Source organism: Sapajus apella, unplaced genomic scaffold (genome assembly GCF_009761245.1).
Source record: "Sapajus apella isolate SASKATOON/1434 unplaced genomic scaffold, GSC_monkey_1.0 scaffold11, whole genome shotgun sequence".
Taxonomy (NCBI): domain Eukaryota; kingdom Metazoa; phylum Chordata; class Mammalia; order Primates; family Cebidae; genus Sapajus; species Sapajus apella.
In genome coordinates, this window is record NW_022436951.1 from 11862744 (window position 1) to 11877434 (window position 14691).

The window sequence follows — 14691 nt, forward strand, 5'->3', positions numbered from 1 at the left end:
AAACCAAAAATCTTCTCATTGTCATAATACTTTGAATTTTTATCAGTTAAGAGTAATATTCCAAAGTAAAAAATGTAAAGTAGGAAAGCATTTCAGGGAAAGAGATGAGTTGAATAAAATCAGAAAAATCAAGAATTGGGACTCTATTCAAGAAGGAATTTGAAGATTTAATAAAACCTCACGTATGGGAAAGGCTTTGTACAACTATAGCAATAAATAACTTTCTTATATTAAAGACAGAACATGGGAAACTAGGCTTATTATTAAGCATGACAAATTTGAATCAGTGAGTAGTAAAGTCTTTTCTGACAATGAAAAAGTTACGGTGACTCTTTTCCCAAGGTCTTTTAAGCAATTATGGATTCTTACTTTTCTGTGATTCTTTACGCATTTGCCTGAGTAATGATTGAAAAGCGGGTTACATTATCCATCTTCACACATAAAATCTCCTTATAAAAATATGGATTTTGTGTGAAATATTCTTATCAAAATGCCTCCTCTAATGTAAAAATTATCTTTTCATAGAAAAAAGTTGATAATAAAATGACCTGGAATTATGCTATGATTCTATTTGATGTAAGATGATCCTAAGTACATCATTTAAAATTTGGAACAGTACCAGAGCTATGAAGAGACAAAAATAAACATAAAAACTAAAAGACAATGTTATTGAATGTGTTTTGCAGTAATTAAATATATTAATAACCCTTTGAGACTCAATATTATATACTTACACCAATGAGTTTCTGGTTTTTCCAAAGATAGTCAATATTCTTCCACCAATTGAATTTTTTAGAAAACCATTCTTTTATGAAGATGAATTTATTCTTTTTTACTTATAAATAGATTACAGATGGTAAAAGTGTTTGTGACATAAAAGAACAACCCGTATCTGCTCCATGTTTGTTCAAAATCCATGGTTTCTGCTAAAAGACTCAGAGACTTTCTCATGTGCTATTCTCACTTAGGAAGAAAACAAAGCTTACTTTCCCAAAGATCTTTCATGTGCAACCACCCATCAGGAAGAAAATTCTTTACACTGCTCTATAATGTCTACCCCCGCATAGGCTGCCAACTTTGATTAAACTTTCTAAAAACAGGATATCCCTGAGCAGCCTTCTGTAGCCATAAGTTTCAATAGTGAAAATGACAGGATGAAGTTTACCATTATTCATTGTTACAAAATGACTCCTTTTTATTAAATTTCATTCAATAGAAAGAGGCTGTATCTTTTGGTCTGAGGTCATTGAGGGCAGAATACGCTGGATGTCTGTTAAGGACAAGAAAATAATTCTTTCTGAGGCTGGTAGTTTAAATTAGTTTAAACTGATAATGAATTACGAGAACTTCTTAAAGTTAAGTTAGAAGGCTGTAAATTGAATTTTTGTTATATCTTTATATATCATAATTGCATAAAGCGTATTTTTCAGACTGTCTGCAAAAAATCATTTTGTTTATCATCCCCAGGCTAAGACATTTTTTTTTCTTTTGATTAGGAAAATTCTCATAAGCTTCCCATTCTAACTTAAAGAGCTTTCATGAGATTTAGGCTTTGGGCATGATCGAAGACGCTTCCAGAGACTGGATTTTAGCTGCCCTTGATAATTACTTCTGAAAAGCAATGACTAATTCTATCAGCTTCCTGAAAGGGGTATATAAATCTTGATGCTATCAGCTATTTTGTCTGCTGAAACAACTAGAGAAAGAAAAGCAGGAATCTACTTTCATTCTATTTAGAGTACTGAGTTGCATTCAGGCATTTTCTCGGGTTCATATCTGTAAAAGTAAGGATGTGTAACAAAGTTCTCTTTTAGTTTTGAACTCTCACAAAAATGCTTTAGTCTATAGGATTCAAATAACTCTTTACCCGAAAGGGCATATGAATGGAAGTGTTAAAAACCACTTAAAAGGGAATCAGGTACAAAATAATAATGCCAATGTCTAAAGCATGAGAGAGAAAAGAAGGGAATAAAATACAAACAAGGGTCATAGAAACTTGTTAATGCCCTCCTAGATATACTTAGGAAGAAGAAAATGCCTTCATTTAACTAGCAGTAGGATTGGTTGCAAACCTAAAGAACCAATGTAAAACTTAATGTTGAAAATCAGGGTTATTGTTCCCTTTGTATTGGAGAGTTGTGTACTGATGGAGCAGAGCATAAAGGGAATGGCTGCGTTCTACCTTATGGTAGATTACAGGTTTTTAGGTGGGTTTAGTTTGTGATAATTCCTCAAGTTGTAGACTCTTAATTTGTTTATAAGAAGATGATTTTAATATATGCCTTTTACTTTGCTGAAAAGTTTATTAAGCATTCATTCATTGATAAAATGTAGACAATTTTCTGATTCATATGCTAGTGAATAATTGATAAACCTAGAAGAGCAATATCTGTGTATATTTGAGAGAAATTGTTATCATCACTTAAAATAATTTGGCATGCAAAATATAATTGAATTTGAACTTAATTCACATGATCAGTGAAGTTATTAAAATAATGGTTACAGTCTCACTGCGTGTTCTATCGCATGTGTATGTTTTTAAAATTTCTTTCACCAAATAAGACATTTGGAAAATGCACCCATGTTGTTTTATGTGGCAATATTTTTATAATTTTTGTTAACGAATATTCCATTATAAGACTATGTTGACTGTATCCATTTTGCTGTTAGCACATATTTGGGGTATTTCTATTTTTGCCAATTATTAATAATGCTTCTATAAACATGTTGGTACATGTCTTTTGACTCACATACCTATTAATTTCTGCATTCCTATGTGAAATTCTTCATCTTAGGGTAAATATATATATATATATATATATATATATATATAGCACATTAGAAGATACTGACAGTTTTCCAAAGTTTATACAAATTTTCACTCCTTCTAGCCCTGTTTTTGAATTCCTATTGCTCTACATCTTTGCTGACATTAGTATTGTCAGAATTTAACCAGACTGCGCTGCAGTGTGTGCATAGGGTTATTTTCATATTGCTTAATAAAATTAAAGCTGTGGTCAAATTTTACACATAGATAGCATTTCAGTGAACAAAACAAGTTATTACCTAAATATAAAATTGTTGTTTGTGTACTATTCTAAGGTAGTGTTAATATCTGTAATATATTAGGCGCTTCATAATATTCGTATATCATGCTGAATATTTTAGAATTTTATTCTCAATTGCTTTATTCCTATATATCTTTGTGCAAGAAATAATCTTTTTCTATCATTTTTCTTCAAGAATTTTAACTAGCACTATTAGTTGTGTACTAACCTCAGTAGATTAATATAGTACAATGAAAACGTCCATAGCAAATACAGAATTTTACTCATGATAAATACATTATTGCTTAAGTAATAATCTCACTAACTGAAATGAACCAATGGCAAGGTCAGAGAAATGTGCAACATGGCATAGCAGCTGCAGAGCTGTTTATGTTGGTGGGTGTTATCTTAAAAGTCTTACAAGCATAATAAAAATGTAAAAAATTGGAGTACATGAAATCAAAAGCAAAGCTAAGTATTTTAAATGTTCACATAAAAAGAACTTCACTGATGATTACAGATGAAAATTGAAGTAATAAGACTACCTGGGATATTAAATGTGTTACTCAGGGGAGATATCCGTTTTAAATGCTGTAGAGATTTCTTTGCTGGTGGATGCTGAAAATAAAGACTTAAAGAGCAAGAAAATAATTTAAAAATACAGAATTTGCAAAGAATGCAATACAAAGAGTATTCAAATATAATTCAAAATGTAAAGTTTTCAATGGACGTAAAAAAAACTATCTAAATCTTCCACCAAATGTGTGATGCACTGTGGAACACCGTGGCACACTGATTGGTGTTATAATGCACCCCAAATTTCTCTCAAATAATTAGTATGTTCAGCTCTCTTATTCTTTAATTGTTTATTTTAAAGTTTAACTTCCTTGTAATTCCAGTAAACAACCTTCTCCACCAGTTCTAATCAGTAGTTCACATCTGTTCCCCCAGTCCCTGGCTCATCCTGATTCATCCAAGGCACCTGCCCCAGTCACCTGCTCTGGTCACCTTCTTTGACCTGTGTCACTTCTGGCTACCTGCTGTGACCCACTCATAACTGTCCTTCCTGCCAAACCACCCACCCTGCCACTCCAGCTCAGACACCTGCTCTCTTTAAAATAGCCAATAGGGATTAGTCTAGCTTGTGAGGTCTAATGCTAGCCAATAGGAGGACAACACAGCAGTAGGGACGACCCCTGTCAGGCATAAGTACCCCTTTTCTCCTTGTGAAGTGTGCAGCCACCATTGCTCCGTCCATGAACCACATTCTTCTATAGAAGAAGTAAACTGCCTTGCTGAGAGGATTTATCTTCAAGTGCTATTTCTTTTGCAGCATCAAAATTTTACTTATAACATTGCAAAGCTCTGCATTTTTTATTCAGTTCTCAAAAAAAAAATAAACGAAGAAGGAAAGAGAAGAATATTAGATCTATTAATATGTTTTAATATTATAGCCAAGTGGTAGTAATTGCCTGCAGTCCCAGCTGAGGCTGAGGCAGAGGATCATGTTCAGCCCAGGGGTTCCAGGCTTTGGTGAGCTATGATTGCCCCACTATACTCCATCCCTGACTGACAGAGTGAGACCCTATTTCTAAAAATAAACATATATGAATATATGTTTTAATGTTATGAAAATTTAATGTTAGCAAAATGAAGTAAATTTAGTGCTCTTGAAAGAAAATTTTAGATATTTCTCTCTATCTTTTAATCCTTACAACAGTTACCCTGAGCCAGAATGTCTTCAATTTCCACGCATATACCCATAGACTTCTGATTTCTTTAAATTCTGTGTTTGACAAACTATAGTGCATGTGAAAATTAACATATGAAATTGTTACACCAATAACGTAATTTATGGTCAGTTTGTGGCTATTTTTTCAAGGATAATTTCATAATATGCAAATTTTATAATTGTTTTCTCATTTAGAAACTTGATTAGAGAACTGACATGTACATAAGCTATGAATTCACTAAGTGGCTTTTAAGTAGGAAGAAGTGGTACTAGTTAGCAATATTACTGTATGGATCATACTATAAAACCATCACCAGAACCAGTCATTTTAAAAATTCACAGAGCTGTAATACTCCACTTTGATCATCAACTTTTCATTCTTCTAGTTAATAAACAATAAATACATTTCAGCAGCAGAAACAGGTTTAACCCAGAAAGCATATTTTTTGAAATAAATTTACCACATTCTTGTAGAAATTAAATTTTATCTATAAAGTATAAACACTGTCAATCACTTCATATTAAATGATGTATTTTTAAATCAGTGGTTTTTGTTGTTATTTTTTTTCTGAGGTACTACATATATCTTCTCATTCTACCCATAATTCTTACTTTTATGTATTATTTACACATTACTACAGAGACTTAGGGGTCATCAAACATAATTTGAGTTGTAGGTTAGTGCAAAGGCTAAAACAGATGAGATGATGACATAAATTCCTACAATTATCAATCTGCATAAATAAATTAATCAGAAATATTTACCCACTTATCCTGATGCTTAAGTTACATCATAATCTGATTCTTTTACATTTCAAGCATACTCCTTTACTAATCCACCATTTTCAAATGTTAAGCTCAGCAGGCCAACTCTTTTTTTTTTTTGAGAACCTGTTTTATGTATGCTGGCCTCTATGCCTTTAACTTCCATCCCTCTTCTCTCTTTCATTTTCCATTTTATCCAACCTGTTTAAGAAGTTTATGTCATTAGCATTTAACATCATAGTGCCTTGTTCATTCTGCCCTCTTAGACAGTCACTCTATTTACTGTCTGTGCTACATCACTGACCTGTAACATACGAATCAAATACTTCGATATATTGAAGCTTAATATGACCAGCTTGATTGTACCTTCCTGAGGGCTATAGCTTGCCTAATATTTTTTCTTCTTACTTTATAGGGGCAAGCAAAAAAAAATACGATGTTTTACTGAACTGAAATCCTTGCAATTATGACCATTAACGGGTAAGCTATCTCTTTTTAAAGACTGAATTCAGACTATTCCAGATTTGTCAACATTTGTCCCCAATTTTTCTTGGTTTCTCAACTTGATACTTTAAAATAATGTTAAGACAGATGACACTAATATCACCCTCTACGATGTTCAAAAAATGTTAATAGCTCAGAGTACAGGAGAAAATCCATGGTTTGTGCTGTATTGTGGGGCAATTTCGCCAACTTCCCACAGTAAATGTGACATTAGAAAAATTCTATAATTAGGCAGCTGTTTTGCACTGCCCATATGCATTCAAAATGTATTTGCCAAAATGTGTTGAGGGTTCAATAGGCACTAGGTGCTATTCTAGGTAGTGAGGACTTATCTTCAAAAAGTCTGCACTTTCATGATCACTGGAGTGGGTGATCCAAGAAGTGAGTGGAAAGTGGCAAGAAATGAGGTCAAAAGTCTGGTCAAATCATGAGTGCTTCCTTGGAGATGGTAAACAAGTTTCTATTCTATGTGTGATTAAAAGCCATGGGGAGGTTTTGTGAAGAGATTTAAATGGCCTGGTGTAGGTCTGAAATATTTCCCTTGACTGCTATATGATTGTCAGGGTTGAGTTATATTATTGATTTATTTTCCAAAAGTTTTACACACACACACACACACACACACACACACACACACACACGTATATTCAAATTATATATGTGAAATTTTATGTATGTAAATTATACACACAATTATGTAAAGTTATACTATATCTGATATGAGAATTTTCACGTGGTTGCCTCTAGTGATGGGGCCAAAAGTGTGAGCCAAACTCTGTGGCTACAACATTTGAATGCTGGGGAGGCAACCACACGCCTAATACCAACAGTGTTTAATTTGCCACTATACTTTTGGTGCAATTCAAATCCACCAAGTTGATCTTTAAAAAGGGAGAGTTTTTTTAAATTGTATTTGGGCTTTGGGGTACATGTGCACATCCTGTGTCCTGCAGGATTCTTGCTTAGGTACATACATGCCATTGTGGCTTGCTGTCTCCATCCCTCCCTCTCCCCGCCTACTGTTGCCTACATCAGGCATTTCTCCCAGTGTTATCCCTCTCCATTCTTCCCACCCCCTCACTGTCCCTCCCCTTCCCTCCCCTCCACTCCCTCACCTATCCCCGTGAGTGTTGTTCCCTTCCCTATGTCCAAGTGTTCTCATTGTTCATTACCCACCTATAAGTGAAAACAAGTGGTTGGTTTTCTGTTCTTGTGTCAGTTTGCTAAGAATGATGGCTTCTAGATTCATCCATGTCTCTACAAAGGACACAAACTCATTGTTTTTTATGGCTGCATAGTATTTCATGTGTATATGTGCCACATTTTTTTTGTCCAGTCTATCTTCGATGGGCATTTGGGTTGGTTCCAGAGGTCTTTGCTATTGTAAACAGTGTCGCAATGAACATACATGTGCATGTGTCTGTATCATAGAATGATTGATAATCCTTTGGGTATATACCCAGTAATGAGATTGCTGGGTCAAATGGAATTTCTATTTCTAGATCGATGAAGAATTGCCACACTGTCTTCCATAGTGGTGGAACTAATTTACCCTCCCACCAATAGTGTAAAAGTGTTTCTTTTTCTCCACATCCTCTCCAGCATCTGTTGTCTCCAGATTTCTTAATGATCGTCATTCTAACTGGCGTGAGTTGGTATCTCAATGTGGTTTTGATTTGCATTTCTCTAATGACCAATGATAATGAACATTTTTTCATATATTTGTTGGCTGCATATTTGTCTTCTCTTGAGAAGTGTTTGTTCATATCCTTCACCCACTTTTGAATGGGTTTGTTTGTTTTTTTTTTTTTTCATATAAATCTGCTTTAGTTCTTTGTAAATTCTGGATATTAGCCCTTTGTCTGATGGGTAGATTGCAAAAATTTTTTCTCATTTGGTTGGTTGCCAGTTTACTCTAATGATTGTTGCTTTTGCTGTGTAGAAACTCTTAAGTTGAATTAGATTCCATTTGTCTATTTTGGCTTTTGTTGCCATTGCTTTTGGTGTTTTAGTCATGAAGTCCTTGCCTGTGCCTATGTCCTAAAGAGTGTTGCCTAAGTTTTCTTCTAGGGTTTTAAGATGTTAATACTTACGTTAAAATCTTTAATTCATTTGTAGTTAATTTTAGTATAAGGTGTCAGGAAGGGGTCCAGTTTCAGCTTCCTGCATATGGCTAGCCAGTTTTCCCAACACTGTTTGTTAAACAGGAAATCCCTTCCCCCTTGCTTGTTTTTGTCCGTTTTGTCAAAGATCAGATGGTTGTAGATGTGTGGCACTGCTTCCGAGGCCTCTGTTCCATTCCATTGGCCTATATCTCTGTTTTGGTACCAGTACCATGCTGTTTTGATTACTGTAGCCTTGTAGTATAGTTTGAAGTCAGGTAGCATGATGACTACAGCTATGTTCTTTTCGCTTAGGATTGTCTTGGCTATGCGGGCTCTCTTTTGGTTTCATGTGAAGTTTAAAGTGGATTTTTCCAGTTCTGTAAAGAAGGTCAATGGTCACTTGATGGCGATAGCATTGAATCTCTAAATTACTTTGGTTAGTATGGCCATTTTCACAGTATTGATTCTTCCTAACCATAAGCACGGAATGTTTTTCCATCTGTTTGTGTCCTCTCTTATTTCCTTGATCAGTGGTTTGTAGTTCTCCTTGAAGAGATCTTTTACATCCTTTGTTAGTATTCCTAGGTATTTTATTCTCTTTGTAGCAACTGTAAATGGGAGTTCGCTCATGATTTGGCTCTCTGTTTTTCTGTTATTGATTTATAGGAATGCTTGTGATTTCTGCACATTGATTTTGTATCCTGAGACTTTGCCGAAGTTGCTTATCAGCTTAAGGAGGTTTTGGGCTGAGATGATGGGGTCTTCTAAATATAAGATCATGTCATCTACAAATAGGGACAATTAGACTTCTTCTTTTCCTAATTGAATGCCTTTTATTTCTTTTTCTTGTCTAATTGCTCTGGCTAGAACTTCCAATACTATATTGAATAGAAGCGGTGAGTGAGGGCAAGTGGGTTTCTCATAAATAGCCTTTGTTGTTTTGAGGTATGTTCCATTTGTACCTAGTTTATTGGGAGTTTTTAGCATAAAGCACTGTTGAATTTTGTTGAAGGCCTTCTTTGCATCCATTGAGATAATCATGTGGTTTTTGTCTTTGGTTCTGTTTATGTGGTGGATTACGTTCATAGGCTTGTGTATGTTGAACCAGTCTTGCATCCCTGGAATGAAACCTACTTGCTTGTGGTGGATAAGCTTTTTGATGTGCTGTTGGATTCAGTTTGTCAGTATTTCATTGAAGATTTTTGCATCGACGTTCATCATGGATATTGGCCTATAGTTTTCTTTTTTAGTTGTGTTTCTGCCAGATATTGGTATCATAATGATGTTGGTCTCATAGAAAGAGTTAAGCAAGATTACCTCTTTTTGTATTCTTTGGAATAGTTTCAACAGGAATGGTACCAGCTCCTCTTTGTATGTCTGGTAGAATTAGACTGTGAATCGTCTGGACCTGGACTTTTTTTTGGTTGGTAGGTCATTAATGGATGCCTCAACTTCAGACCTTGTTATTGGTCTATTCAGGGTTTCAACTTCTTCTTGGCTTAGTCTTGGGATTGTGCAAGTGTCCAGAAATTTATCCACTTCTTCAGATTTACTGGTTTATGTGCATAGATTTGTTTGCAGTAATCCCTGATTGTAGTTTGTGTTTCTGAGGAATCAGTGGTGATCTCCCATTTATCGTTTTCTATTGCATCTATTCAATTCTTCTCTCTTCCCTTTTTTATTAGTCTAGCTAGCAGTCTGTCTATTTTGTTGATCTTTTCAAAAAAACCAGCTCCTGGATTTATTGATTTTTTAAGGGTTTTTAGTATCTCTGTCTCCTTCAGTTCTGCTCTGATCTTAGTTATTTCTTGTCTTCTGCTTGCTTTTGAGGTTTTTTTTTTTTTTTTTCTTGCTCCTCTAGCTCTTTCAATTTTGATGATAGGGTTTTGATTTTAGATCTTTCCTTGTTTCTCATGTCGGTATTTATTGCTATAAATTTCCCTCTAGACACTGCTTTAAATGTGTCCCATAGGATCTGGTATGTTGTGTCTTCATTCTCGTTGGTTTTGAAGAACACTTTTATTTCTGCCTTCATTTCATTGTTATCTATTCATCATTCAGGAGCAAGTTGTTCAGTTGCCATGTGATTGTGTGGTTTTGAGTGCTTTTCTTAATCCTGAGTTCTAATTTGGTTGCACTATGGTCTGAGAGACTGTTTGTTATGATTCCCATTCTTTTGCATTTGCTGAGGAGTGATTTACTTCCAATTATGTGGTCAATTTTGGAGTAAGTGCAATGTGGTGCTGAGAAGAATGTGTATTCTGTGGATTTGGGGTGGAGTGTGCTGTAAATGTCTATTAGGTTCGCTTGGTCCAAATCTGCATTCAAGTCCTGGATATCGTTGTTGACTTCCTGTCTCACTGATCTGTCCAATATTGTCAGTGGAGTGTTAAAGTCTCCCACTATTATTTTGCGGGAGTCTAAATCTCTTTGTAGGTCATTAAGAACTTGCTTTGTGTATCTGGGTGCTCCTGCGTTGGGTGCATATACATTTAGGATGGTAAGCTCTTCTTGTTGCATTGATCCTTTTACCATTATATAATGCCCTTCTTTGTCTCTTTTGATCTTTGTTGGTTTAAAGTCCATTTTATCAGAGACTAGGATTGCTACCCCTGCTTTTTTTTTTTTCTCTCCATTTGCTTGGTAGATCGTCTTCCATCACTTTATTTTGAATCTATGTGAGTCTTTGTATGTGAGATGGGCTTCCTGAATACAGCACACAGAGAGTTCTTGACTTGTTATCCAGTTTGCCAGTCTGTGTCATTTGATTGAGGCATTTAGGCCATTTATGTTCAATGTTAATATTGTTATGTTTGAATTTGATCCTGCCATTTTGTTACTGGCTGGTTGCTTTGACCATTAGTTGATACGGCTACTTCATTGCATCATTGTTCTTTACATTTGGTACATTTTTGCATTGGCTGGTACTGATTGTTCCTTTCCCTGTTTAGTACTTCCTTCAGTAGCTCTTGTAAGGCAGGTCTTGTAGCAATGAAATCTCTCAGCAAGTGCTTGTCTATAAAGGATTTTATTTCTCCTTCATTTATGAAGCTTAGTTTGGCCAGATATGAATTCTGGGTTGAAAGTTATTTTCTTTAAGAATGTTGAATATTGGCCCCCACTCCCTTCTAGATTGTATGGTTACTGCCCAGAGATCCACTGTGAGTCTGATGGTCTTTCCTTTGTGGCTGACTCGACCTTTCCCTCTGGCTGCCTTTAGGATTTTTTCCTTCATTTCAACCCTGGTGAATCTGACAATTATGTGCCTTGAGGTTGCTCTTCTTGAGGAATACCTTTGTGGTGTTCTCTGTATTTCCTGGATTTGAATGTTGGCCTGCCTTGTTAGGTTGGGAAATTTCTCTTGGATAATATCTTGAAGAGTGTTTTCCAACTTGGATTCATCGTCCCTGTCACATTCAGGTTTGCCTATCAAGTGTAGATTAGGTCTTTTCACATAATCCCATAGTTCTTGGAGGATTTGTTCATTTTCTTTTTCAGTCTTTGTTCTCTAATCTTGCCTTCTCATTTTATTTCATTGATTTGATCTTCTATCTCTGATATCCTTTCTTCTGCTTAATTGATTTGGCTGTTGAAACTTGTGTATGCCTCATGAAGTTCTTGTGCTTTGTTTTTCAGCTCCATCAAGTCGTTTATGTTCTTCTCTAAGCTGGTTATTCTAGTTAGCATTTCGTCTAACCTTTTTTTCAACGCTCTTAGTTTCTTTGTGTTGGGTTAGAACATGTTCTTTTAACTCGAGTAGTTTATTACCTACCTTCTGAAGCCTGCTTCTGTCAATTCGTCAGATTCATTCTCTTTTTTTCTTCCCTTGATGGTAAGGAGTTGTGATCCCCAGGAGGAGAAGAAGTATTCTTTTCTTTGATGGTTTCATCCTTTTTGCACTGCTTTTTCCCCATCTTTGTGGATTTATCTTCCTTTGATCTTTGAAGTTGATGATTTCAGGAGGAGTCTCTGAGTGGATGTTTTTTTCTGTTGAGGATGGAGCTATATCTTTTTTGGCCTGTAGAGGGCATTACTGGGCTCTCTTGGTTCCAGTCAGGTTGCTGAGTGGCTGGTCCTTCCCTGGAGTTTGTTTGCAGGTGAGATTGGCTCCGCCTTCCCTGTGGTGTCTCTCCTTCCTCTGCTGGATCTTCTTGGTTGGGGTCAAACTGGTGTATTTGCTGCCAAGCTCTCTAGCAAGGGCTTCAGTCTGAGTTCTGTGGAGGTAGGGCCTGGCAGGCCATATGGTCTGTTTCCCTGCATTCAACTCTGCCTCCCTCTGTGGGACAGTCCATCCTGCTGACCTTAGTCCAAACTCCCTCCCAGGTCCCTGCAAAACTTGCCACACCCGGAGGTAGCCGCTGCTCAGATTTGCATTGGCTACCCACAGTGCCCCACTGCCTGGCAGGGCTCTCGTGGACAGTGGTTTGTAGGAGGGATGAGGTAAGCACAGGATCTGAACTGGAGCACTGAGGGGGTGAAGTCCCCTGACCCTCCAAGCCAGCTGAACGTTTCGGGGGGGATACGGCCCCCTGCTGTCTTGATTTGCCCCCCTGGGCGGCTCTTGCCCTGTGGCTTCTTCACTGGACTATTTTCAGTGCCCTATCAGTCCCACCAAAATGAACCTGACACCTCGTTTGGAATCGTGAAGTTCTTTAGCCCTCTGTGTCTCATTTGCTGGGAGCTGCATTCTGGTGTTGCGTTCTCACTGCCATCTTGGCGCCCACCCCGCGCTAAAAAGGAAGATTTTAATATCCTTTAATGGCGCTCTAATGCCATCATGTGAAAGCCCACAAATTTTAGTGAAACATAAAAGTCATCAGTCTCTTATCTTCTTCTTGTCTTCTTGACACCATATTTAAATCAGCACACTCTCCTTGCTATCTCCAATGTCTGAGATGATCTTTCTAGCCTAGGCATTCATCATTTTGCTAGGATTTTTCTTGCTACACTATTTCTTCTGTCCACTTGTTAATATTAATGCTTCCTCCATTAATTATTTGATGTCAACTCCTCTAAGAAAATATTTCTACTTTTCGTAGGTTGCTTTTTCAGCCCAGGCATCCACTGCCAACCTCTAATAAGGTATCTACTATATTGTGTCACAACTGTCCATCTTCCTGTCTTTTTTCTGTCTAGGTTGTAACCTCCATGGAGTCAGAGATTATATCTTCCTATCTTCAAATTTCTTTATTCAATTTGATTTTGTGGGGTTCTGTTTACAAAACACTTATGAATAGAGGCACAGAAGGTTACAACTAGAACACAAGGTAACCTGATTAGCAAGATATTTGGGAAAAGCACAATATAAAAACATGTTGAAGATATATTTGATGTTGTAGAGCATTATGGACACATCTCCTTTTCTGAATGGGTCCAGCTTTTACCCCTCCTATTATAATTCAACCTGCATATAGGATCAGCCTCATGAGTCTTCTAAGAAGAAACGTCTTCCAGTTTATGAAAATCTTCAGACTCCATATAATCTAGTTTTTTTAATGTGCAAATATGTTATGATTATATTCAGTCTTCCACACTGTGAACTTTGACTGTGACAGTGGTGAAGAAGAAATTCCTCCGTAAAACTTACCATCTGAATTTCTGTTTCCTATGGGAATAAACAAAATTATTCACTTGGACATATGCTCTTATTTAAGAAAAATGCTAAGGTGGACTTTATTAGCTATGAGATAGAAAATCATCAAGGCATTGTCTAGAAGGCAAAAGTGAGATAAAATGAAGTAAATTTCTTTGCACAACAAAGAAGATATTTTAGCTTATTAAGACAAGTAGGAACAATAAGATATTGGAGGTGGTGAAGGTACAAGATTTCCCCATTTACATATATATAATATACATTATATATATATTATATACTATATATAATATATATACATATATATACTATATATATATGGGTACAGGATTCCCTCATTTATATATATATATAAAATATGTATTTATATATATGTTTATATATATTATATATATACACACACACACACACACACATATATGTGTGTGTGTATATATAAAGGTACAAGATTCCCCAATTTGTATATATAATATATACATTATGTATTATAATTCATTGGTCTCTCCTATATCCATATATATTATATAGAAGAGATATATGAATATAGAAGAGACCAATGAATTCTTCCTATTGCATGTGGTTGTCAGAGACACAGCTCCAATTGGCAGCTTCCCTTGCAGCTAGATCTCTCCAGGACACCAATGGGGGCCAGTGGGTTTTGCCCAGAAGAGATATATGCAAGTATGTGTCATATGTAGAAAGAAGGCCCCATTTCCCTGAGCTTCCTCCTTCCCCATTATCATGGGTTTGGAAATGGTGGGCACAAGAAGCCACCATTTGGGCATAAAAGCTATCATACTACCCTGACTCTCCTCTACTCTGTACTATTACATGAAATTGAAGTAAAGTTCTATTTTGCTTGAGCTACTGGATTCTGGATTCATTTTGTTTCTGCAACTTAATCTATAATTAGCAAGGATTACTAATTCTAATTGTAAGTCCTTT